Below are 23651 nucleotides of genomic sequence, written 5' to 3'. Positions count from 1 at the left end.
TATTTGGAATGATTTCAATGGCACTTTGGTCTTTTTGCACTCTAAAGCGTTAAGGCGCCATCATACCTCTGACGTCACACTGGCGTTATCAGTTCTTCAGCCATTCAGAACGTCTCAACTTTTCCGGACGATAAATCTCCATACACACACACTATGTCACACCCCGAAACCGATGGCGGAAACATTCCGGGGCGGAGGACGTCATGTAGTATCACAACCAATGTACATAGTAAGCATAGTAAACATAACCATTACATTACATAGAAGTATTTACATTTGTTTGAAAGCAAGTTATACATGATTATAGATATATACATCCAAAATGACAAAAGTAAAGACATGACTTCGACACGCTCCGTCTTTTCCAAAAGATCGCGGGGTACCTGTTGATTGTGGACCTGAGAATACAAGCAGTTTGAAAATCAGCATAAAGCTGGTGAGTTCATAAGCGGTTTGTTTTCTGGAAATGAACGAGTTTTGCTTTAGTTTTCTGAAAACAGTTGTTATCCAAGAAAATCCAATATTTTCTTATAAGAAAAGTCTAGTTATCCAATGTTACACAATTTGGTTAAGAACAATTAAGTTATCCCAGGAAAAACCCTTATTTTGCTAAAAGTTGGTTATCGATCCGGAATGCAGTGTACAAGTATCTAGCATACTTAAAGTGTTTGTGAAAAGTTTCCTGAAAACCTGGTTATCCTTGAAAAGTACATTAGTTTTACCACGTATATAAAACTAATAAGTAAGTAGAAAAGTTTTCGTAATCTAAGTTGCGAGTTCCATAACCATACAATAGACTAGATAAGGCTCAGAACGGGGCCAATATCATTTTATGACTTTTTTCACCCTTGGACCTTTCGGTCCAACTGTAGCTAGCAGCCAGGTGTGGGGTTGTCAATCCCATATAGATCTATACACTCAAGTCACGCTCTCCCTCCAGGAGATTCTCGTTACAGGGGTAGTCCTACACTCTCATATCTAGGGGGAGTGTTACCAAGGACGTGTCTCCAATCTTAAGATTAATGAATTTTTTTATTGGTCCTTCACTCTCGTATCTAGGGGTAGTGTTACCAAGGACGTTAGAAAATCCTGTTTATTAGTCCTTCACTCTCGTATCAAGGGGAGTGTTACCAAGGACGCTAGAAAATCCTGTTTATTAGTCCTTCACTCTCGTATCAAGGGGAGTGTTACCAAGGACGTTAGAAAATCCTGTTTATTAGTCCTTCACTCTCGTATCAAGGGGAGTGTTACCGAGGATGTATCAGAAGTTCTGAGGTTAATGCTTTTAACAGTAATAATGTGGAAATCATTTGTGAAATATAAAATATAGCATTTTATAATGAGTTTCACAATTAGCGTGAAAACTAACTCTGCAAGTTAAACGGTTGGTTAATACGGTTTCTTGTGTTAAAAGCATACAAAATAAGAAACATTTCATACGAAATAATAAGTTTGAGTACAAGATAGTCCTGTACTTTTGCTTGTATCTCCCTGAAAACATTGAAAACACGGAAAAAGGGTAGGGATATGAACTCACCGGACGAGAAATGTGTCGGTTGGATGCTAAGTGTCAGTTCGGGGCTTGAGTACATGCGAGGTTCCTATGTAATATGAAGAGATACATAATTGTATCTAATTAGACTTTGAAATACCAAATAAGTAAGAAAATACACTCCGAGACGCGAAAACACTCTATTTCAAGTGTTAAGAGTGACCCGGGTAGCATCTAAGGATATGTAGGGCCTAGATAAGGAGTTTACTCTTCAAGAGTAAGCCCTTAGGGGTGTTTACGGTCTAAATACCATATCCCCATGAGTTTACGGCTGTAAACTCATGGGTGGTGTGCTTTTGGATGTTTAAAGGTCTTACAATGCACAAAGGAAGGTACTAGGGTTGATTCCATGGCTTAGGAAGTGATCGGGACTTGAATTGACCTTGGAAAAGGAGTTTACGGTTCTTGAAGGACACTTGGGGATTTTACTACCATAAACACATGAGTTTATGGCCGTAAACTCATGCTTGTCCATGAATCATGTGATTTGGTGGTTGTAGGTTAAGCATACAAGGTTCTAGACCCAAATCTAAGTCATACAAGGTGTAAGGGTACTCAAACACCCCATTTAACATGTTTACGATTTTGGGAGACCTTCCCAAACCGTAAACTCAAGTGTGACACATTTGTATATGTTTTGGTGCATCTCATGAAGGAATATAAGGTTCTAGGCACTCATGGAAGCTTTTGGAGGTGTTTAAGGGGCAACTTAACACCTTAAAAGGTGTTTATGGTCTTTGAAGATATGTTTACGGTCCAAAAATGTTCTTGGGCCGTAAACTCATGTTTACTACCCAAATGATGTGATTTTGGTGCTCAAATCCCGTACATGCAAGTCCTTAAGCCATATCTAAACACTAGAAGGGACTTGGATGGGTTTTGGGGCTTCAAAACCCCTTTAAGGGAGTTTACGGTTTTGGGAGGTGTTCCCAAACCGTAAACACAAGTTCTTGATGGTTTTGGGTGATTTAAACATAGATTTGCATGATAAACAAGCTTAGAAACATGCTAGGATAGATTACTTACCACTTTGAAGCTTGAAAGGGGTGTTTTTGGCTCAAATTCGAGTTTTAGAGAGAGAGTAGAGAGAGAAAATTTATGAGGTGGGTAAAAAGTCTTTAAAAGATGACCACTCAACCTTTATATAAGGGTTGGGTTTTAGACCTGGTGGAAATCTACTCGATACTGACGTTAAACGGAGTTTAAAATTTTACCCGATTAATTTGCCGTAATTATGACTTAGTCATAATAAAAAGTCGCAATTTAATTAATTTAAACTAAAGTTAACGGAATAATTCGAATACGAATGGTTTTATTAACGGGAACAGTTTAAAGTGACAGAATAAATTACGGGTTGTCACACACTAAAACCCCTAAATCGTCAAAGGGTAATCGTTCTTAAAATCAATTTTCTCCAATAATAGACACTCCTATACTCCTCGCGACTAGATCATCATAAAGTAAGTTTTTTTTCCATACCCTGTTACACTGTTTTTCATAGTTACGCTTATTTATTAAAAAAGAATTGAAAACAACTACTCCAATGTCGATTTTGTAAGTAGAATGTCGAATACTATAAGTCGCCGTTCGTTAGATGGTCTCCCATTAGATATTTTGAGTCGGATATTTGTAGTTTTAGGGTCAGAATCTACGAAAGACATCGTCTCTGCAAGACATTGGTAATTCTCAAAAACATCAACTAATGAATGTGTATATGATGAAATACAACTTTATTTATTTGTTCTGTCACACCCCCAAACCAGACCGGTGGAATCGTTCGAGGGCGGATCACTACATGTAGTATCATAACAGTTGAATAGATAGTAAAGAAAGCAAACGCAACCATCATAAATATAATATAAAAAGTTACATTGTTGATTGTATTAAATATTTCAAAAGAAATTACATTATGATGATATAATATGTTTGAAATTGACGCATTAGCGTCCCTTCCCAAAAGCAGTTGTTACCTGTATTACTGAATCCTTGAGAAACACAAGTAGTTCTGAAAAAAAATGTCAACAATTAAGTTGGTGAGTTCATAAGCATATTTGTATAAGAAATGTATGCCTTTTTGTATAAAGTGACTGTGTTTGTATCTAGAAAATCCAATATTTTCCATAAATGAATAGTAGTTTTTAAATGATTTGAAAACGAAATGCATAAGTATTTTCCATGCCTAAAATAGTGTAAGTAGCTTTATATATGTAGATATAATCACTAAGGCGTTTGATAGCCTCATAAATCAAATGTTTTAATACTTCATGTGAGTTTTATAACCGTACTATTGACCAGACTGCCTGTTACAACGTTCTTCAGGCATTGGAATGATATGACATTTGTCACCCCAGACCTGTCGGTCCAACGGTAGCTAACAATTTATGTGCGGGATTGTCAATCCCATATAGATCTATACACAACTATCACGTTCTCCCTACAAGAGATTATAGTATATAATACAAGACTTGAAATGCGTAAGTTAAAGTACATGAAGTAAAATGTCTCACAAAGTTTGTATCAAATAAAGTTACGTATGAAAAGTCTATTGTTCTTGTATATGTAAGTATTTCCTTTCTATAGTGTTTATAGAGTGTAAAATATCATGAACATCTCATAAACTATAGCTATTATAGTTTTCCAAAAAAATGTATTTCAATTGCATGATAAACCTTAATGTGTGACTAACTTTGTTTGTAAAGTATAACATTTGTAAAAATGTTATACTATGTATTTAACATTGATACACCAAATATGGATAAAGTATTTGAAACTATATGTAACGATTTGCATTCTAACATAAGATTTTCTTGCATTTCACTTGTATTTCTCCCACTAAAAATATAGTAAAAGCGTGAAAATATGGGGGCATGAACTCAGCTGGAAGGATTGATGATTTAAAGAAAACGAGACTTTTCGCGGGCAGCACTTCGACCGGAAGAAAGTGAGTTTCTCGGGTATTTCGGAGCTTTGAACCTTCATCGGGACTTAGATTCGTAACAGGGGCGTCGGGGTAGTATGAAGGGGCTCGGAAGTGAAAAAGTGGGAGAGAAAGGAGGTAAAATAGCAAAAATGGTCGGCACCCGCACATCCCTTTTATAGGGGTGTGAAAGGCTTCGTATGTTGGGTGTACTCCGGAGTTACGCAGGGAGTAACGCCTCCGCAGCCCGTACGTTGGGCGTACCCTCGTACGCGAGGCGTACGTCATGCTTGACGCCTTCCTCGTCTGTCGGACTTTCGATGGGACAGGCGTAGAGGGGCGTAGGGGAGACGTGGCTGATCCGAGGCCCTGTATGGCTTTGTTGGGCGTACTCCGAAGTTACGCGGGGCGTAACCCTCCTCGGTTTGTGTGCCACAAACTTCTAAAATGCGTAACTTTCGCATACGAGCTCCGTTTTTGATGTTCTTTACATCCACGCGTAGTTGAAAATATACTCTACAACTCTTGTTTAGACTTCGTCGGCTAATTTTGACTTTATTTTTAATTATATATTTTTAATAGTCAGGACACGAAAAGTCCGTTACAAATCAACAACTTCTTCATCCGATGTCCGTTTTCGTCTGTCTGTTGTATTACTATTGTCAAGATCTTCAACTCTCGTTTAGGTTGTGTCGGCTAACTATCGCTCGTTCTCTATTTCGAGCTTTTAGCTGTCTACCGCTACTCCAAAAGTTAGAAAAATCCTAGCTTCCTCATACGAAGTAAGATTTGGACGTTCTTTTTATGTATGTTTCACGGTTTAATGATGACCACGACATTCGTTTAGTAGTGTTTTACGCTTAATAGTGTTTTACCGGTTTTGCTGCGGATTTTCGATTGATCATAACTTCTTTGTTAAAATTTGGATTTTTGTGTTCTTTTTATTTCTGAAAACCTAGTTACAATATCTATTAATTTATGTATCCTAATTGAGACTTTTGAACATTTCATTTCTGATTCTATTTTTATTTATTTATTAATTCAAAATAGATTACAGTACTTGACTTATGTCATTACATTGACTTGAAATATCGGATTGTCACATCATCCCCCTATTAAGGAGAATTTCATCCCGGAATTTATTTTAAGACAAGTATTTATGGACTAGGGAAAAGATATGGGTATTTTTGTTTCATCTGACCTTCTCGCTCTCAGGTGTATTCAGGTCCTCGCTTTGCATTCCAGCGGACCTTCACAATGGGTATGCGACTTTGTTTTGTTCTTTTAACTTCCCTATCCATGATTTCTACTGGTTCTTCTAGAAAGTGGAGACTCTCATTGATTTCGATTTCGTCCATAGGGAAGACGAGGGTCTCATCGAACAAGAATTTCTTTAAGTTTGACACATGAAATGTAGGGTGTATGTTATTGAGTTCTTGTGGTAATCGAAGCCTATATACTACTGGGGTGATCCTGGAAAGGATCTCAAATGGTTAGATATACCTTGGATTTAGTTTCCCACATTTTCCAAAATGTATTAACTCCTTCCATGGTGAGACCTTCAATAGAACCCGGTCTCCAACCTGAAATTCCAAGGGCTTCCGTCTTTTGTCCGCATAACTCTTTTTTCTGTCTCTTGAAGCTTTTAGCCGTTCCCGGATTTGGAGAATCCTCTCGGTCGTCTCTCTGATGATTTTTGGGCCGGTGAGAGTGCTTTCAGGTACTTGTCCTTTAGCTAGTTGCGTGTCACCTACTTCGGCCTAGCACAAAGGTCATATGTACTTGCGATCGTAGAGAGCTTCGAATGGAGCAAGCTTGATGCTAGTGTGATAGCTATTTTTATATGAGAACTCGACTAGTCGTAAATGGGTATCCTAGACCTTACCAATATCGATCACACAAGCTCTTAACATATCTTCCAAAATCTAAATGGTCCTCTCACTCTGACCGTCGGTTTGGGGATGGTAAGAGGTACTTATGTCTAGTATCGTCCCTATAAATTTTTGTAGTGACTGCCAGAATTGTGAGGTGAATCTACTATCTCTGTCGGAGATAATGGATATTGGTACACCATGCAGTCGTACAATCTATCTGTCGGAGATAATGGATATTGGTAGGAAGTGCGCGGATTTGGTTAATCTGTCGACGATCACCCAGATGATGTCAAGTCCACCCGCTGTTTTGCTCTATCAACTCTTGCCATTTTTCTTCTAATAAAAGAGATTTATGATTCAACGTATGACACCACATGCGGATGAGATCTCTAAATACTATGTCAGTGAATTATAGTTTAAGCCCACACTATCATGAGACATTACAATCTTACTAGACTACAAGTTGATGTGCTATTCTGCTCGAAGTTAGCTACTGATGTCAAAAAGAGAATCAAGATTACATTATTATTTATAGGGGGAGCTCAATCCAAAAGCCTTCAACATTCAGCTTATAAATGAGAAGACATTTAGTTTTGACATTATCAGATAGGGAGATTGTAATGTCACGCCTTATGATTTGATGAGTCAAACACATGACACGTAGATCAATTAGTGTCAGTGTCTACAAGTCAATAACACCAGTGTCTCAAGTTCAACAACGTCAGTACTTAGTATAGTTATTCGATTTTAATCTCTTGTATATTAGGCAGTTATTAAATACAAATAGAGAATAGATATCGTATTAGTAATCTTTGTGACAAGGATCTGATCTTTATTATAGATTAGACGCAATCCCTCTAATCAAGGAATATACATGTGTAGATTAGTATATAAATACTACATTAGGGAAAACTCTAATGTGGTGACTATGATTGTGGCTTTGTGTCAATTGTCTATGTGACAAACACATATTCTTTTTAAAGACAAAACCTCTTTTCTAGGTGAAAGGAAAAAACTGGAAAACTCTTGTGTTGTTTACTTTCTATTGATAATTTTGCTTAGATTAGTTTTACGTTTCTTATTCACACTTGAAGTGTTCGATCAAATACAAAACTTCAATGTTTATGATAAATAATTTTAAGTTTGTTGATGAGTTTAATTATGTTTTCATAATCTTTTACTCTTGATTAACATGAATCTTATCATCTTGTGAATTGCAAAATTGTAGGACTAATATTTTAACCAAAACCTAGGGTTAAATAGAAAAGTGGGTAAGTAAATTTAGGAGCTAATATATGAGGACCAATCATATACTGAATGGATTTAATTAACCAAATATGTCAATCCATTATAAGTCTAATGTAACTCAAATCGAACACTGGAAAATTTGTTAGTTTATTCGCTTGATCACTATAGGAAAGAACTTATTTGCTAAAGGATTAGGTTAGTTAACATTAATCTGGTCATCTTACGAATCGGTAACCTATGAAGAATTAATCCATTTCACTTCCATTAAATCAACCATAATAGCAAGTATATCGAATCTAAACGAAAGTCTCTCATTTATCATGATTAAAATCGTCTTTTGTGTTTCTTGCTTTTGGTTTTGCATTTTGTTTAATTAGTTGATAAATAGTTTCTTTCTAAGTTTTAGTTTGATTAATTAGGTTTCTAGTCTTGCAAAACTAGACAAAAACCCATTTTCTATTATTAAATAGTAATTTGGGTAACTTAGTAGATAAAATTAGCTAATAATTATGTTCCCTATGTTCGATACCCGACTATTTGTGCTATTCTAGTTTTGACTAGGTACACTACCTTAGGAGTAACCATGTCGTGTCGTTAATCACCACGTCGTGGTTATCAAGCAGTTAAGTTTTTTATTTTTTGTTTTGTTCTTTTGACATATTTCATTTTTTTTGTTTCATTGATTTATGACCCGAGGATCAAAAACACCAATTATACCACCGTTTGACGATACTGAGTCAGCATAAGAAGAAAACAACCAAACTTGGAGAATCAAGCAAAAGGAATCTAGAAAGCGAATTCGAAAGTTTTGAGAAGACTCCTAACAAAAAGGAATCAGGTTACAAGCTACAAAGCAAACCCGAATCACACAAAGTAAGCAAACCCAAAAGCGAGCGCAAAAACAACATGGCAGACATTGTTGACATGACAATGGAAGCATACAAGAGATGGATTCATGAACACAGCAGACCAGGACTTGTGCAACCCAGGATTCCCAACACAACTAGCTTTGAATTAAAAGGACACATACTTGCTTAATTGAAAAACATACGATTCCATTAGAAAGACCACGACGATGCTTACAAGCACATTGATGTGGTCAATGATATCGCCGACTACTTCAACATACCATGCGAGACGGTTTTACTAAGAATATTCCCCATTATTCTTAAGGGTGCAACAAAGCACTGGCTAAAGGCACTCCCACCTGGCACAACAACAACAAGGGCACAAATACGTGAAGAGTTTATACAACAATTTTTCCCGCTTTCAAAGGTTTCTAAATTGAAAAAGGCCATTGAAAATTTCGAGCAAAACATGGGAGAGTCTTTGTATGAGGCATGGGACCGTTATAAGGGATTTCTTAAAAACTGTTCTAAAACGATCTAAATATCCAACAAGAAGTAACCATCTTTTGTGATAGGGTAGACGTAACAACTAGGCAAACACTTGATTCTTAAGGGTCAGTCACAAAGAAAATATCGGGCGTATTCAAGCAGCTATCTGAGGAATTCTCTGAACATTCAAGAGAATATTATAACCCTCGACAAGATGTAACTATAGGAATCGTGAATTCCAATTTAGATGACATGGCTACAGTCTTGGCAATATTGCATAATATGGATAAAAGGATGACAAAACTGGATCAAACAGTCCATGCAATACAAGTGGGGTGTGAAAACTTTAACAGGCCACATTTAACCAAAGATTGTGATCTCGATGAAAATGGAAACCGAAATGCCCAAGCTTGTTATTTGAGTGCTGACCGTTATGACAAAGACCCAAGAAAGCCCAAAAAGAAGTGGTTACCTTATGATGAGTATAAGAAAGCCAAAGGCTTCTACCAAAAAGAAGAACCAGCCCCTGAGAAGAAACTCGATTTTCAGGCAATGACTGCTCGTTTTGTTGTCGCATCAGAAAAGAGACATGATGATACTGAAGTAGTACTTAGAAATTATTAATTTTCAATCATGAACATTGAGCAAGAAATCGGGCAATTATCGAAGCAATTCAAGGAAAGATTACTAGGCACACTTCCATGCAGCACCGAAAAAACCCAAGAGGGGCTCACATCAAGGCCATTAAAATGAGAAATGGAAAATTTGTTACCCATTTGACTCCTATTACTAATAATAACATCGATGTTGTGCAGGAAGGGCGAGAAGCAGGTCAAGAAAAAAGCACTGAGCAGTCACCACGATGTGGTGAGGACACAATGGCGTGGAGAAGATCTGAAAATAAAAATACTAAACTAGTTAAGCCATAACGTCTACCGCTGCCTTTTCCCAGTAGAGGAAAGCAAGATAAAAATGCTAAAGACTACCAGAAGTTCCTAGAGCACATCAATATCTCGTTCATTGAAGCCTTAGCTCAAATGCCAAAATACGCAAATTTCCTTAAGGCTCTTCTAAAAGAAGATGGAGGAGGTATCTAAAGTGGTACTAAACGAAACCTGATCAGCGGATATGTTGAACATGCTACCAAAGAAGATGGGAAATCCATGTAGTTTAACACTTCCAATCCAATTCAGAAATCTAGCCACAAGTTATGCTCTAGTAGATTCAAGAAGCTTGACCTCCCAGAACCAAGACCAATTCACATGGACATCCACTTAGCAAACAAAATGGTGACCTTGACAAGGGGTATTTGTGAAGATTTATTAGTTAAAATTGACAAGTTTGTTTAGTTTCCTGCAGATTTCATTGTTGTAGATATAGAGGAAGACGATCAAGTGCCAATTGTTCTTGGAAGGCCCTTTTTGAGCACCGCCCACACCTTGGTAGATAAAATAGATTCCAAACTCACTCTTCGAGTTGGGGAAGAAGTTGTAACTTTAAGGGTTAATATGGAAATAAAACATTCAAGAATAAGTGATGACATGGCTTTTTCGGTAGGATGTGTTCGATGAAATTTTTGAAAAAGAGCTTGGAGGATGGAAGGAAATGGAAACTGAGGGTTAAATGGTTCTACAAGAAGGTGACTTTGTTGGCGAACATGATTCTTAAGAACTAGAGAAGCTACTAGAAGAAAGTGATTATAGTGAACTGAAAAAGGCAATTGAAGACCCACCACGACGTTGTAATAAGACCACGTCGTGACATTCTGATTTTACTCGATTTGACGAGAAAAGTAACGACACCACGACGTGGAAAGATGCTCGTGTTGTGGTCTCTAAACAAAAACTAAAAATCGAGTTAACATATTTTCCCAAACAACTCGATTATGCATTCTTGGAAGAAAATGAGCAAAAGCCAGTCAGCATGGCAGCTGATCTCACACAAAAAGAGAAGGAAAGCCTAGTTGGAGTACTCAAGAAATGAAAGAATGCAATCGCATGGAAGATCACCGATATCAGGGTCATTAGCCCCTCATATTAATTACATAAAATTATTTTGGAAGAGGGAGCTAAACCAGTGGTACAATTCCAAAGAAGATTAAACCCGAACATGAAAGTAGTAGTCAAGTAAGAGGTTGTGAAACTTTTAGATGCCAAAATTATTTACTCAATATCGGATAGCCAATGGGTAAGGCTGGTTCACGTGGTACCTAAAAAAGGAGGTATGACGGTGGTGACAAGTGAAGAGAACAAGCTTATTCCTACGAGAACGGTAACCGGATGGCGAGTGTGCATCGATTATCACAAATTAAATGATCCCACTTGCAAAGACCATTTTTCTTTACCCTTTATTGATCAAACACTCGAAAGATTATCCGGTCACCTTTATTACTTTTTTCTAGATGTTTTTCTGTATATTTTCAAATCGCTATTGATCCTCAAGACCAAGAAAAGACCACGTTCACTTGCCCAAGTGGGACCTTTGCTTATCGTCGGATGCGATTCGGGTTATGCAACGCAGCAGCCACGTTCCAAAGATACATGATGGCTATTTAACACAATATGGTTGAAAATTTTATGGAACTTTTCATGGACGATTTTTCTGTTTTTGGGTCTTCTTTTGATGATTTCTTGTCCAACCTCGACTTCATGCTTGCTAGATGTGAAAATACCAACTTGGTATTAAATTGTGAGAAGTGTCATTTCATGGTTGAAGAAGAGATTGTCTTGGGACATAAAGTATCCAAATCGGGGATAAAGGTGGACCATGAAAAGGTTGTCACTATAGCTAAATTTCAACCTCCAACAAATGTGAAAGAGGTAAGAGGTTTTCTAGGCTGTGTGGGATTTTACCGCCAGTTTATAAAAGATTTTTCAAAAATTACTAGGCCATTAACCCAACTTCTTTTAAAAGGTGCCACATTCAAATTTTCAAATGAATGTCTTGAATCCATTCAATTATTAAAAGAAAAGTTAACAAATACCTCGATAATGATCGGGCAACATTTCTTCCTGAAGCGAGATGCCCCAAAATAGCATCCAAGTTTGTGAAGTATTTGACACTTGGGGTATCAGTTTTATGGAACCATTTTCGGCTTCTTAAGGGAATAAATGCCCACTAGTAGCAGTTGATTATGTCTCAAAATGGGCAGAAGCACAAGTCTTACCAATAAACGATACTCGTATGGTAGTAAAGCTCTTAAAAAGATTGTTTTCTCGTTTCGGTGTACCAAAGGCACTAATAAGTGATCGGGGAACTCACTTTGCAAATAAAAATCTAGCTAAAGTGTTACAAATATATGGTGTACACCATATATTTGCAACATCCTACCATCCACAAATAATTGGGCAAACCAAAGTCACAAATCGGGCATTAAAAAGGATTCTTTAATGATCAGCCGGTAGCCACAAGAAGGAGTGGTCGGAAATACTAGATGATGCGTTGTGGGCATTTCAAACCGCCTTTAAAATACCAATTGGCAATACATCTTATAGGTTAGTCTATGGAAAGAATTTTCATTGTCGGTTGAAATTGAACTCAATGTGTATTGGGCTTTGAAGACATGCAATTTTGAGATAGTCGAATTACAAACCAATCATCTAATGTAAATGAATGCCCTAGAGGAGTTAAGAAATGAAACTTTTACAAGATCTTTGATCTACAAATTCAGGTAAAACAAAGAAATGACATGATGTTAGGTTGAGAGGATGTAAGGACTTCCAATTATGGCAAAAGGTTCTCCTTTTCAACTCAAGAATGAAGCTTTTTCCCTGGAAATTGCAAACACAATGGAACGGTCTATTTATTGTGAAGCAAGCATTTCCACACAGAGATATAGGGTTAATCACAAAATATGGAACTACTTTCAAAGTTAATGGTCATCAGGTGAAACATCATGAAGAGAGGATGCCAAATGAGGAAAACAAAGGAGAAATCGTGAAATTGGCGGTCGCCACCACAATGTAGAGCGGGAAGAAGCCCAGCTCACGGCTCCCCAAAAAGAAGCGCTTGCAGGAGGCAACCTGTGATTTGGAATTTGTGTTTTTTTTCTTTCCTTTTCTTTTATTTTCTAATCTTGTTTTGTTTTGTTGAATTTTCACATCTCTTAATTTTTTTTGGATCTTGTTGACAGGACAAGCATGGAATAAGTGTGCGGTGGAAGTGGAAGTTTTCATGAACATTTTCCCACCAACAATTTTTTGAGTATATTACAAGAATAGTCCCTATGGTTTACGGTAATTTGCGCGTTTTGTCCCAAACTTATTTTTTTTTAACTCAGAAGGTCCTTACTGTTTGTTTTTGTTATGCGATTGGTCCCTGTCTTACCTAAAAATACTATTTTGCCCGTGATTTGTTAATTTCTTTAAATAAACACAACCTCAACCCCACCTCCCTCACCTTACCTTACCTACCCCACCATTTTTATCTATTTAAATAATAGTCTTTTTAAGTAAGGCAGGGACCAAGCGCGTAAGAAAAACAAACAATAGGGACCAAACACATAACAAAAACAAATAGTAAGGACCTTCCGAGTTAAAAAATAAGTTAGGTACCAAACGCGCAAATTACCTCAAACCATATGGACTATTTGTGTAATTTACTCTAATTTTTTTTATTTACCACAACGTGGTGGAAGAAACCACGACGTGGTGACTTCACAGTTAACATCTGAATAATTTTCAAACAATGACCACGACAAGATGGTCCTCATCGCGACATGGTGTTTTAAACGGAGTAAATTTTTTTAAGGTTTTTAACCCTAAAAGTAAACTATTTTTCACTTTCGTCTTCCCGACACAACGTTTTTGCGCCTCCATGACCTCTGTCACTGATTTTTCTTCCGATTTCTAGTTTTACAGGAACAAGAGTATGAATTTTTAGTCCTAAACTGTGTATATTTCATAGACTAGTGAGTATATCGCACCAATTTACTGATTCAACTGTTTTTCCGGATTTCAGAAACTTAAAACTCCGAATTTGGTTTGATTGGGGGTGGGTTTTCATCGTTTTCTCCATCAATCATTCACAAAAACATGTATTTTGATGGCCTAAGCAAACCCCTGAACTTGATTTTAGTTGAAATTATCTGAGTTAATTCAATTTTAGTGGTTAATTAATGTTTGACAGTTCTTTGACCGCGACAATGTGTCGTGGACCTCGTCATGGTGACCGTTCCTTCATATTATTTCAACTGAGTTTCCTTCTAATCCCGAACTGGTTGTTAGTATTGTATTGGTTGTTGCATGTGCAGATCATGAGGGGTACAAACCAAAGGAATCAAACCCAAGGAAGTCGTACCAATTTTCCTTGGTATTCTTTTCCAAATATAGTCACAGCAGAAGTCATGGTACAATTTAGTGATAAGTTGGCTTGCTTAAGAGGAAGAAGAGTGCATATCCCAACTGAAATTAATTGGGATTGGATGGAAGAAGTTGGATTATCGGATGCGCTGGAACCCTACCTAACAAAGGCTTTTGACGGGGTGCATGGCGATTTGTTCGCACGGGTTGGAGAAGACTTTTTCGGATACAAGAGCTTGTTTATAAGGAGTTATGCATGGAGTTCCTGGCCAGTATTTGTATCCGCAAGAAGAAGGGAGTTCATGATAGGCAAAATATCACTTTTTGTTTAAGAGGGGAGCAAAGAGAGTTGAGTTTGGCAGATTTTGCATTGAGGACGGAGCTCTACTTACCATCAGAACTGCACACTAAGTCTTACACTGAATTTATTTCTCATTGTCTCAATTCCAGTGAAGAGTTCAAAGAATCCAATTATTGGACCACTATTGCCAATAGGGTCTACCAATCGAAAACTGCTCAAGAAAGTGACATTCGGTCACCAATCTTTCGCCTCTTGCATTGGCTAATCACTAACACTATCAATCAAAGGCAAGAGGGAGATAAAGTCCCGATTTTAGATGTCTTCTATCTTTGGAGCCTTATTTATCTAGGGTATTGGTGGATATTCCTTGTAATGTTGTCGATTTTCTAGGCAACCGAGCAGGTAAGGATCGTTAAGGGACGCCTTTGTATGGTGGCATGTTGATCACTAGATTGTCCAGGTCTTTGGGGTTTTCCAAAAAAGCAAATCCATTATTCTTACTATGGAAAGGGGTAATGCTTTTAGTCCCCTTCTTCTCAAAAGAGCCAATATAGTGGTTGATAAGAGGTTTGGTAACTACTCAATCCGAATGATAAACCAAGAGAGCAACCAGGGCAAAGAGTGAGATAGAGACCCGGCGATGTCGAAGAAGAACCCCATGTTATTTCTACTGAAGATAAGGTACCGATGAATCCCTATAATGTTGCCATGCGTCGATATCTTGATAATTTAGGAAGAGGTGGCAACTACACCAATATGCACCGTGATCTACTGATGCAACATATGAATATTCAACGTTCAAGTGCATATCCGGTTTCATACCCCCTCCATCCCAACTTGGGATGAACTTTGTGCGGAACAACATGGTGGGGCCGGAGGAAGTGGAGGTGGAGCTGAAGAGGAGTGATTTATCCATTTATTTTGATTATTTGAGTGGTTTTTAAGACATTTTTATTTCTATTTGTTTTTGCTTGGTTTGTTTAATTTTTCGTTTTCTAGGATTATGGTATTATTTAGGATTTGAGTATTTTTTTTTTTTGATTTGTTTCCTTTTATTATTGTTTATTGTCTCTAGATTTCGCAAAATATCAAGTTTGATGAGCGGAGCATATTTAGTGAGGCTTTGATGAACTTAAGTGAGGGGTTAGGAACACAGTGAGAGAAACAAATTTAAGCCTAGAGAGCATTTATTTGATCACAAGATTTGAAGAATCACACTCATTAGTGACCAAAATTTAGTGAAGAAATCTGCTTTCCGAACGAAATTTTGCACTTTTAACGCATACCATGACCTGGTCAACATAACCACGACGTGGTGATGGTCTCGAGTTCAATTTTCGAGTACTTTTCCTAAGCCTAATGAAGTACATTATTTTCAACTATAAAATATCTATTCCATAGCAGTCAAATACTTCTATATTTCCACATATTGGCGAGCTATTCAACACACAAGAAACACGAACGAGATCGCAACTTCTATCCCAAGGGAGTTTGTTCCTTTTTCTGGCTATTTACTTTTATGTTTTGCATAGTATGCAATGGGGAAAATGCATAAAATAAGTGTGGGGTGGTGGGTTGATTGCTTTAGAGTACAAGCATTAGATTTTTACAAAAATTCCATTATCATAAAAATTGCTAGTTTTGACAATATGAATTCACATAAACTTGAAATAATAGTTTAATTTAGGAAAATCTAGCCAATCAGAAAATTTTTGCTAGTATTCTGTGGGATGATCCGATGAGAACCCAAATGTTTACCTGAGTCAACACATGTTACAGTGTATTTGTGGCTTCCCATTCTCAGTGAAAAGTCATGAGATATGAAAGATAATCTAGTAGTTTGTACGATGTAATAAGTTTTGTAGCATGTACCTGAAAGTCATTGCACTGAGACTAATACCTCTAACCAACAAAGATTGAAGTTAAGATCCTTTCTTAATGATGTAGGATTTAAGTGAAAAAAAAGAGTGAGATAAAAAAAAGAGAAAAATTGAAAAAGTTGAAAGAATTTTGGAGCTATCAAAGTATGAAAATCAAAAGACCAAAAATTTCGAAGAATCAAAAAATGAAGATACCAAAAATCAAACAAGTTGTTAAATTCAAATAAATCGAAAAGAAAATACCCAAGAAGAGATGAATTCGAAGAGCACCTTTGTGGTATCGAAGTTGTAATTCTTTCTAGATCATATGTATGCTTGGTTAGTTTAACCAAAAATAACTTGAGGTTAAGAAAGATTTCTGAGGATGGGTTCTCAGGGTTGTATAAATGAGTGTCGTATAAACTAAGGGGTGAATGTTCATAAGGATTGTGAGTATTTAGGAATGAGAAGTTTTTAAGAATTATAAATACAAATACGTGCATTGCGGTCTTGGGATAAAGGTTGGGTTTTAAATGGATTGTTTTTATGCAATATTGGTAAGTTAAAAATTAGTTTGCTTAGGGGCAAGCAAAGATTAAGTGTGGGGTATTTTGATATGTGCATATATATATATATATATATATATATATATATATATATATATATATATATATATATATATATATATATATATATTACATCATATCTTTTTATTTTTATCCATTTTTATACTAATTCTAAAACAAAAGACACTTAATCTATTATATGTTGTGATGTAGAAGCAAAAGACAAGTTTAGGTGCAAAAAGCAAGCTAGAAGCTGGAAGCTAGGAATTTGGATCAAGGCTAAAATAAAGAAAAGTCTCCTTACCACGACGTGTTGACATTACCACAATGTGGCGCTTTAAATTCTAACGATGAACCTCGAGGACTTGCCGATTAGGTGATAAACCAAAAGATCACGTCGTAGTGGACTTGGCATGACGTGGTGAACCGACTTCGAGAAAATATATATATATATATATATATATATATATATATATATATATATATAAGGCACATTCCTCCAAAAAACTAACTTTGCTAGAGCTTTAGTTGACTTTTGAAGGCCAAGAACGTTACTTGGAAGCTTGGAGTTGTAGAAGATCGATTAGAAGCTTGACTTTGAGAGGTTTGAGGCAAAACTTATTATATTTACTTATTCTTCTTGTGTTTAAATCATGGATTACAAGTGGAATTCCGTTTTTACGTGTTTGTTTGCTGAAGTTACGGGCTAAATACCCTAACTTCCGTTTAGACTAGATTACTTACTTATTTATGAGTTGATTTATGAATTTGATTATGATAAGTTGGTTATTTGTTATGTTAGATTATCAAAGAACCTCTCTATGTTTATGATAACTACTTTTCTACTTATTGTTGACTTTAATTAAGTTTGCATGACCTTTCAATCTTGATTAACTTGAATCTTATGATCTTGTGAATTGCAAAAATGTAGGACTAGTGTTTTGACCAAAACCTGGGGTTATATAGAAAAGTGGGTATGTAAAGGTAGGAGCTAATATATGAGGACTAATCTTATACTAAATTGATTTAATTAACCAAATAGATCAATCCATTATAAGTCTAACATAACGCAAACCGAACACTAGGAAATTTGTTAGTTTATCTGCTTGAGCACCATATGTAAGAACTTATTTGCTAAAGGATTAGGTTAGCGAACATTAATCTAGTCATCTTAGGAATTGGTAACTATTTAATCCATTAAATCTAACATCCAGAAATCAGGTATAACTATTTAATCCCTCTTCTTTTCCAAGTTGTCAAAACTAGTCCATGGAAGAATATTGTAGCAAATGAGTTCGCTGGGTGTACTGAAGAGTACACTGCGCGTACTCATGAGCGTGATCTTGATGCAGATACTACCCAGTACGCTGGGCGTACTGGGCTCAGACATGAAACCCTAAATGGGACTTGAGCAGTATAAAAGGAATGCTACGGCCTCCATCCCAACCACCATTTCCAGTAAGTGAAACCCTAAGAGAGCTAAACCTTCGTTCTAAGCTTGTGTGTGTGTTTTTTTTAGCTTGGAAGTGTCTATGTGTGCTTGTGAAGAAGAAGAGAGGGCCTTGAAGAGGAAATCTTGGAGTTCAAGCTTCTAGATCTGAGCTAAACTGAGTAGGGAGCTTCTCACAAAGGTAAAAAGCTTCAAGGTTTACCACTCTCTGGTTATGAACTTCATATAAGAGCATTTTTAGGGTTTAAGTCCCAATGGTGGAGACTTTTTGAGCAAAGGAACTCCATGGACCTTGATCTACCCAATTTCAGTGTACTTTGTGTTGATGTGATTGGTGACCTTTACAGCCATGCAAAGGCTTAAAGGTTTCGACTTTATGGCTTAAGAGACGGCAGAGTGCTTGGATCTGAGATTTGAGCTTATGTATTAATCTATTCTGACCAAAAACCACGAAAGTATGAAACTGGAACTTACGATGGGCGTAATCCCAATACGCGTCGCGTAGGGGGTCGAGTACCCTGATTCTGGATGATCGCGGAGTACGCCCCGCGTACAGAGCCAGTACGCGTAGCGTAACTCCCTACAGTTGAATTTTGTTGACTTTTAGGGTTTGGTCAACGTGTGGACTTTTGGACCATTAGAGGGGTAAAATGGTCTTTTAGCATTCTGAGAGAACATAGGAAGGGATTGGTCTTGCCTTGAGAGGCATTATTGATTTGAGATAATTACTTTATGTAATTAGGCGGGAGCTAGGTCATTGTTTCGAGTTCGGGGATATCGAGCACGTGAGTTACTATACATCATATGAGGTGAGTCTTCTCACTATACATTACATTGAATGGTATCTATGTGTAGACCGGAGGATCTTATATGTATGTGTATGTTTAAAATTATGTGCATTGTGTTATATGTATGCTATGTGTTATATAGACCGGACTAGAGGGTCCAACGACTGATGAGGCCTAAGGGTCCTCGATCAGACCGGACCGAAGGGTCCAACGAGTCAGACCGAACCGCAAGGTTCAACGAGCTAGGGGACTGGAGTGTCCCGCTGAGACACAATGACCGGAGGGTCATACCGAGTTATAGCCTCGAGTGGCTTATGTGTTGTATGTGGTATTTTGGGGAACTCACTAAGCATTTATGCTTACCGTGTTATGTGATATGTGTTTTCGGTACTAGCGGGGTTCACGGGAAAGTGCCGACATGATTTGTACACACTGATAGACGATTTTGTATTTGAGATTCTGGGATATGTTTTGTCGTGATAACATTTGATACACTTGAGTTTTGAGATGATTTGTATGAGACATGTTATGTTTGAAAAATGACAAATTGTTTTGAATTTTCACGTTATTACAAGTTGGTATCAGAGCCTTGGTTTGAGGTATTCAGATGCACCTTCGGGCGTATGTGAACTCAAACTGAGGATTTGAGAAAATCTTTCATAAAAGAAACAATTTTTCTGAAAAGAGTAAAAGATTTTGAGTAAAGCAAAAAGGAGCAGCGTGTACGATCAGCCAGCGCCCGAACGGTGATTTCCCAAAATACTCTTATATTATGTGTTATCAGATATTATATGATGTGTTATGCATGCTAGAGTAGGCTACCCACAGAAATCTTACTAGTTTGTATACGCCCGAAGGGTGATTAAAAATCCAATATGTTGCTTTCTCAATATCACCACCCTGTCAGGTAAGAATTACAAAAATCAGATTGACTAACTTTTTTTATATTGTATGAATGAAAATACAAGAATATTGTTTTTATCTTTTTCCAATCAAACCATAAAATTTTATGATAATTTTCACCTTTTCACAATGATTTTGTTACATCATGTCATGGTCCTTTTCCAAATTAATTGTAACTTATAACTAAATTAGTATTTTTTTAATGTGTCAGATATTTACCACCGATGCCTTTAAAGACTTCTTAGATACTTCTTCAAATCCATACAAAACCAACATAGAATCTTTGATGGATCAACATCATTGTTTCCCGCCTCTTTCTGAATTGGGGCATCAATATCTGAAAAATGGCAAAAAGGTAATTATAGAAATACCAAGATGGTGAAATTGTCTAAGAAAAAGTAAGAACCTAGATCATCCATGTGGGAGAGCAACCAGTCCATGGACTCTTCCACCCCAACATTTGAAGTATTAATTGCAGCCTTTTGGCAATGTCTTTATTTGCCATATCTTTTCAGAAAAAAAAAAAGTCGTTGGCTTAACTACTCTCTCCCATGCTTCCTTTTTTCGAGGAATGTATCAGACCTATCAAAGTAGAAGGGATGAATGTGAAAACCTTAATCAATGCACACAGAACGCCATGGGGAAATCATTGGCAGACAAGGGGATTTGGGTTCGTTGCAGCGATGAAGAGGAAGCATGGATGAGTTGACAGGTCGTTGTACAAGAAGGGAAGAGTCGCGCTCTACAATTGATGTCGTTGGTAGGATATTCTTTGTCGGCATCTAAATTTTTAATCGGTGTTTTTGATTGTGAAATTACTCATAAAGCCCCAGGTGGTGTTACAGTCGTTTTTGAAGGTTCTTGAAACAAAAAAAGATCGATCCTCCAACATGTCTTCTTGAATTAAAGCCAAAAGATATGGAAAACTTTTGGGTGTCCCTGAATGAACCCTATTATCAAGATTCTTGAATTCTTCTTCTTCTTTGATCACCACCAAGTAAGAAACTTTTTCAACTGAAATCGCATGTAGGAATATGATTATTATATTACCAAGTTATGAATCATATAGAGATTCTTATTCGCAAAATTGATGTATTGGGAAATAATAAAATCAAATAGGTGAGGAAACACAAACACGAAGCAGTGATTGAACTGCTGTTAATCTACAAATAGCAATAACGAATAACGGAAAGCGTGATAAAAATTGAACCTTTGTAACAAAAGAAGCAACAATAATTTCATATTGGAAATACTCGGATCTCTTAATCTCGACATCAAATAGAATTTAACAAAGTCAATAAATCCAATCGAATGATAGTTTCAAAACCCTAAATCAATCTACTGAAAATTGAAAGCTGAGGCACTTTTTCCCCAATCAAAAAGTTAATTAGATCTGTTTGATTGGAGATTACACTAATTAAATAAAAGGATATTTAACTTACTGAGTGGATACGAAGAATTTACACAGGACTGCCTCCTTTGTTTTGAATTGTGCCGAAAATTACCAATAAAAAATCTTCTTTCTCTATATCACAATTGCTTAAAAAAAACCCAAAGAACGCATCAGGTGCAAGATACACACGCATCACGCAAAGGGACTGCATTAGGGTGCATCTTGGAAATCGCATCACATCACTTACATGATGTGTTTTCTGAAACACCTTAGAGCGCCTCACGCATCACAACAATGCAGATGTTCTTTTTTAAGGCATGCTTTTTTAAACCAAGGATCTTTGAGGAGGTGAACTGAAAGCTATGGGGCTAGGTTTCCTTTACGATTCTTAGGTTTGATGAATTGTGTTAATCGAACGAGATATTGGTTGAAATCGGACCTAGGGATTGTAACTACAACAAAAAATCACGAGAAACCTTCATCGCCGGCGAGGTGGATGATGGAAGAGATATTGTAGATGGAAGAGAAAGTGGAGGTGGAAGTGAACGAGAGATGGAGACGGAACCAACCCTAAATCGCCATCACAGGTTTTCAACTTTTCTAATTTTTTGGGAATTCCTTTTCCCGATGCTACTAAAGATGACGATGTGCGCGTTTCATTAAAATCAAACGACATGATTTCACGTCACAGTTTTTATGATAGGTGCCCTCCGTGGTTTTTTTTTGTAACACTAATTTTAGGGCACGCAAAAATATGCATCCTAAATCCTTCAAATTTTAGGAGAACTGACATTATTTTTTGGGCACACACTTTTACGTATCATAAAACATCGAGTGTCATGGTTCGTGTGTCATTAAAGGGTATTTTTCTATTAGTGAGCCACACCGCTCAAGATGTGTCTACAATATATGTAGTCTTCATTTTACTGTTCAAGATGTGTCATCGACATATGTAGTCATTATTTTGCCAATTTCACATACTCCTTATTGTTTCCAAAACTTCATCTTCAGTAATGTTTGTCTAGTGCGGGGAATTCAAAACATAAACGAATTTTAACGTTGTGAGGAGAAAGTGCATACTCTTCTGCCAACGACGAAAGTCATTTCCTTACAATTTTTCTAGTTATTTGAATTTGGAACTTAGGTACATGATAGATTTTGCAACCAGTGATATTCCTTCAAAATTACAGATTTTGAATGTTAGAACATATGATTCGAATATTAATATGCACTTGGATAATTCCATGTATCTTGCTAAAAAAAACTTTCCAAAATATGTAATTTGAACATATGTTTTCTGCCTATGACAAAAGTTGTTTCCATTAAACTTTTCCAGTTTTCTAAATTTGGAACTCATGTTCATGACCAATTTTGCAGCCATTGATATTCCTTCAAACTTACCAATTTTGAATGTTAGAATATATGATTCGAATATTAATATGCACTTGGATAATTATATGTATATTGTTAAACAAACATTCTGGAATATGTAATTCAACCATATGTCTAGGATTACTTAATTCAGACGTGGGATAATCCAATAAAATCATTTTGGATTACAAGCTTAATCCAAATCACGAATACATAATACCTTGTTGTGGTTTGTATGTTTTTTTCGAGACAATTTTGGCAGAGTAACATGGAATATGTTCATATATCCCTATAAAAATGAATACGATCAAAATATAGAGACAAATTTGCTAGCCAAGTTTCTATTTACATAGCTAAGAATCCCTTTGTTTACAATCCAACTGAACATTCCAGAATTTGATTTTCATTTTGTGTTACTAGTTGCATGAATGAGTGACCTCTCTCGAACATGTTCGATCAAAACATCAGCCAAAATTGGATTATAGTTTCACCAAATCTCTCTCTAGAATTCAACATGAAGATGCTCATTGTAAGTCGGGCGGTTTCTCTCCTCAAACTTGAGTGGGGTGTTGGAAATTATTATATTTGTTTTAGTTTTATAGTATTTTGTTCCATCTAATTTATTGGTTTGTTAGTATCATAGCTCATAGACATGTTCTTTTACCTTTTCCCTTTTTATCCGTTATGAGACATCCCAAAAATATGACCAAAAAATTTCGTTTTGAAAATATTATAAGAAACTATAATCATCCATAATCAATAACAAAACCAAGTATCATGTGTCTCAAAATC

The 23651-nt window shown here is 36.5% G+C and overlaps 1 long non-coding RNA gene across 2 annotated transcripts; it reads right to left on the bottom strand.

Moving 5' to 3' along the window:
* Window positions 1-247: 247 nt before the first annotated feature.
* Window positions 248-22545, bottom strand: LOC122195730 (uncharacterized). Of its 2 annotated transcripts, none has more exons than XR_006186378.1 (5): window positions 21538-22544; window positions 20502-21109; window positions 20315-20432; window positions 20030-20092; window positions 248-398 (listed from the first exon to the last, which is right to left on the bottom strand). It is a non-coding gene; the product is annotated as an uncharacterized LOC122195730 (long non-coding RNA). The 2 variants fall into 2 exon arrangements; XR_006186379.2 differs by lacking the exon at window positions 248-398 and adding an exon at window positions 3381-3557 and having other exon boundaries at window positions 21538-22545.
* Window positions 22546-23651: the final 1106 nt, after the last annotated feature.

The sequence above is a fragment of the Lactuca sativa genome, chromosome 3 (assembly GCF_002870075.4).
Source record: "Lactuca sativa cultivar Salinas chromosome 3, Lsat_Salinas_v11, whole genome shotgun sequence".
Lineage (NCBI taxonomy): Eukaryota > Viridiplantae > Streptophyta > Magnoliopsida > Asterales > Asteraceae > Lactuca > Lactuca sativa.
Note: the sequence above shows the minus strand (reverse complement) of the source record. Positions and strands in the feature narration are given on the sequence as shown.